This window comes from Olea europaea, chromosome 1 (assembly GCF_002742605.1).
Source record: "Olea europaea var. sylvestris chromosome 1, O_europaea_v1, whole genome shotgun sequence".
In the NCBI taxonomy this organism is placed as follows: domain Eukaryota; kingdom Viridiplantae; phylum Streptophyta; class Magnoliopsida; order Lamiales; family Oleaceae; genus Olea; species Olea europaea.
Genome location: NC_036237.1, coordinates 101,826 through 106,296, shown reverse-complemented (window position 1 = coordinate 106,296; position 4,471 = coordinate 101,826).

Genomic DNA, 4,471 nt, shown 5'->3' with positions numbered 1-4,471 from the left:
CTTGCTTCTTGTGTTCATTGAAATCCATATATTCTTTAGGATAGAATGGATATGGGCAATATTGGCGTGTCCGTTGGCTCAATTTGATCCTCAAGTTTGGAAGATGATCCGAGTTTATAGTCGGGAAACATATATTTCTAAAAGGATCGGTTTAAATTCGTAATTGATCTTAATTTAACTTGGTTGTAGATGGATCAGTTCAAACCGATCCACCCACTTTTATATCCCTATTAAAATACGGTTTAAAAGCAAAAAGTAAAATAAAATTCACATTTGATTTCCACTTTTAATGCACCTTGTCAAAAAACTATCCGTTAGATCATATTACCCTAAATGCTTTGATTCTCCACTTCTTCGGAGCTGTGGCTTCCTCTGACGGTGTCACATCACTTTCGCCAACAACTTCCTACAGTTCTTGCTCTTGGAGATATGATTTCATGCAAGTTTGCATGTGGTGCAGTTCTAATTATTGAGTTTCTTTACTCTATCTACCACTTGTAGGTCGCTCACCGTGACTTAAATTACTTTCTCGTAACCAAACAAGCTTTATGAAAGCATCACAATCTCCTTTTACTCAAAATCTCAAAAAACCCAAAAATCCATCCTTCACCGCCTTGCTCTGATACCAAACTATTGACTTTAAACTCCAAAAGAAAATGATTTTATTGATATAAAATCACTAACACAATTTAATACAAACACGCCACTAATAATACCCAAGGAGCACTAATTAATCATACTTATCTATGCACACTTTCTCTCTCACTCATGCATCCACAATACACACAACCACCTTGTATTTATAGGTGTTAATGACGGTGGTGAATGGTTCTAGTATGACGGTGGTGAATTTAGAATCTTAATTTTAGATACATCTATAAATGGTGGTGATAGTAACAGGATTCTTCTAGCATCTTCTAAGGATGGATGCATTCTAGATTTTTCCATTGCACTAATGATGAAAGTCGCTATTCTTCTAGTATGACGATGGGGCAATTGTCAAGCAATTGGTTTCTTTTAGATTCTTCCAGCAATGGTAGAGGAGAGGAAATGATTTAGAGGCTTCCAGCAACTTCTAATTCTTCTTAATATGTCGGTAGTGATTTCTGCAATTTTAAGCAATGATGCTCTCTAATCAAGTTTCTTTCTTTTTCCTTTTTTAAGTCCCCCAAAACACTATTTACAGTCGAATGATGTGTTCAGGTCATCCCAACTAGACCTATCCAACACGTATATTACTTTGTATGCATATCTCCATGTTCAACTCGCAATGCAGCAATACTTGATAGTTAACTGCCACATTAACGAAGTATCAACTAAATTGATGAACTCAGAAGGCTCCATCCAATAATAACTTAGTCCCTATTTGATAGAACTTTTTGAGATTATTTAATGAGATCAACCAATTTATAATCTCAAAACCTTTGTCAAATGGGAATGTTAACGTCTTATTAAATGCTCAGCATCAACAACCACCCACCATACCACCTCCTTTTGAGATTTTACATGTGACACATGACATTCTATCATTTGTCAATTTAAAACACAATAATCTTTTTCATCCAATCATTTCAATGTACAAGTAACAAAATCCATTTTACATACTACTTTGAAATGCAATGCTTCCTATGTAGAAATGTTAAATGAAAAAAACTATCAAGCCGAGTTTACAATGCGAGCTAGCTCACGCTCTCGTGTGAGGCAAGCCAAGGGTGAGTTGGGTCGCTTCAGGAATTGTGGGCTTGATTCACCCTCACCTACTCATCTCTTGGTCAGGCGAGCCAAGTCAGCTAGCTAGCCTTTTGTAGCTCAGTAATTTATTTATTTTTACTAAAAATTACATTTTCACCATCTACGACGAATCTTCTAGCTAGTGGGGGAAGCTAACAAGAGGCTCGTACCACTTGAAGCCCTTATTCTTGAGTATGTTCTTTCATGAAAAAAAATAATACAGTGGAAAATTATTAAAATATCCATAAAATATTATACGAACATATTTCATTCTGTGATTTATGTCAAACAATCTTACATTTTTATACCGATTGTCAAACATATAATTCCACTTTAATTTCCTAGAAAGTCAATTGAAATTGATTAAATATACGAGAATATTAGTGCAGAAGCCGTATAAAATAGCAGACGGCAAATGCAAAGCATATAATATTCGCGCCGGAGAGGCAAATTTCGGCAACTAAAAGGGATGATTGCGCTACTCGTATATTCGGGGAAATGGTGGCTAATGCCCCTCCCCCCCCCACCCCACTTTTCCACAAAGGTCTTTGACCAAAGGTAATGTAAACAAAATTGTTATGGTCGAAAATACCCCCCTCATTTGCAAACAAGATAAGAGAAATAGAGAGAAAAAAAAAAAGTAGTCCGGATCCGCCGCCTACCGACAACCCGGACCTGACCCACTTCGACCAAGACTAGACATACCTCAATCAGTCGGAGAACGCCATTTTCTGGAACATATAAATAATTTCTTTGAATATGTGAAAGTTTGAATGTGTAGGATTTGAATATGAATTAAATTCAATTTTTTTTTTATTAAAATGGAAGAAAAGATCGAATTTGAGGTTGAAATGTTGGAAAAACTGAAAAAATGAGATGAAGCTCGCTGGAAATGGAGTTTTTCGGCGAGCTCCAGGCCGTTACGGAACGGACCAGTCCATTACAAACCATTTGGTCCGGACCCGACAATGGTTCCTTTTTTTTTTCTTGAATTTATTTTAATTTTTATGTTAAAAAATGTAATTAAATATGAAATAAATAATATATATGTTAAGATAATGAACAAAATATTTAAAGATAGATTAAATAGAATTTTAATTTTTTTATTTAAATATATGTTTAGTAATTAAATATATGAAATAAATAATAAATATATGTTTAATAATAAATATATGTTTAGTAATTAAATAAGTTTAGTAATTAAATATATGAAACAAATAATATACATTTTAAGAAAATTAAAATAATTAATTATGGAAACAATTAATATAATTAATTAAAGAAATACTTAAATGAAAATATTAATATATTTTAATTCAAATAAATAATTGAAATAGAGTAATTAAACATGAAATCAATAATATACATAATTAACGAAATATTTAAAGAATAAATGAAATTGAATAATAATTTTCTTACTTAACCAATTAAGATAATTAATTAAAGAAATAGTAAAATGAAAAAACGAATAAAATATTATTATTATTATTCAAATAAATGATCGAAATAGAATAATTAAATAAGAAATGAATAATATACATAATTAACGAAATATTTAAAAAATAAATTAAATTGAATAATAATTTTCTTAGTTAACCAATTAAGATAATTAATTAAAGAAATGGTTAAATGACAAATCGAATTAAATGTTATTATTTTTATTGAAATAAATAATCGAAATAGAATCATTAAATATGAAATGAATAATATGCATAATTAACGAAATATTTAAACAATAAATTAAATTGAATAATAATTTTCTTACTTATCGAATTAAGATAATTAATTAAAGAACTAGCGAAATGAAAAATCGAATTAAATATTATTATTTTTATTCAAATAAATAATCGAAATAGAATAATTAAATATGAAATGAATAATATACGTAATTAACGAAATATTTAAAGAATAAATTAAATTGAATAATATTTTTTTTACTTATCGAATTAAGATAATTAATTAAAGAAATAGTGAAATGAAAAATCGAATTAAATATTATTATTTTTATTCAAATAAATAATCGAAATAGAATAATTAAATATGAAATGAATAATATACATAATTAACGAAATATTTAAAGAATAAATTAAATTGAGTAATAATTTCTTACTTAACCAATTAAGATAATTAATTAAAGAAATGGTTAAATGAAAAATCGAATTAAATATTATTATTTTTATTCAAATAAATAATCGAAATAGAATAATTAAATATGAAATGAATAATATACGTAATTAACGAAATATTTAAAGAATAAATTAAATTGAGTAATAATTTTCTTACTTAACCAATTAAGATAATTAATTAAAGAAATGGTTAAATGAAAAATCGAATTAAATATTATTATTTTTATTCAAATAAATAATCGAAATAGAATAATTAAATATGAAATGAATAATATACGTAATTAACGAAATATTTAAAGAATAAATTAAATTGAGTAATAATTTTCTTACTTAACCAATTAAGATAATTAATTAAAGAAACGGTTAAATAACAAATCGAATTAAATATTAATATTTTTATTGAAATAAATAATCGAAATAGAATCACAAAATATGAAATGAGTAAGGTACGTAATTAACGAAATATTTAAAGAATAAATTAAATTGAGTAATAATTTTCTTACTTAACCAATTAAGATAATTAATGAAATAAATGGTTAAATGAAAAATCGAATTAAATATTATTATTTTTATTCAAATAAATAATCGAAATAGAATAATTAAATATGAAATGA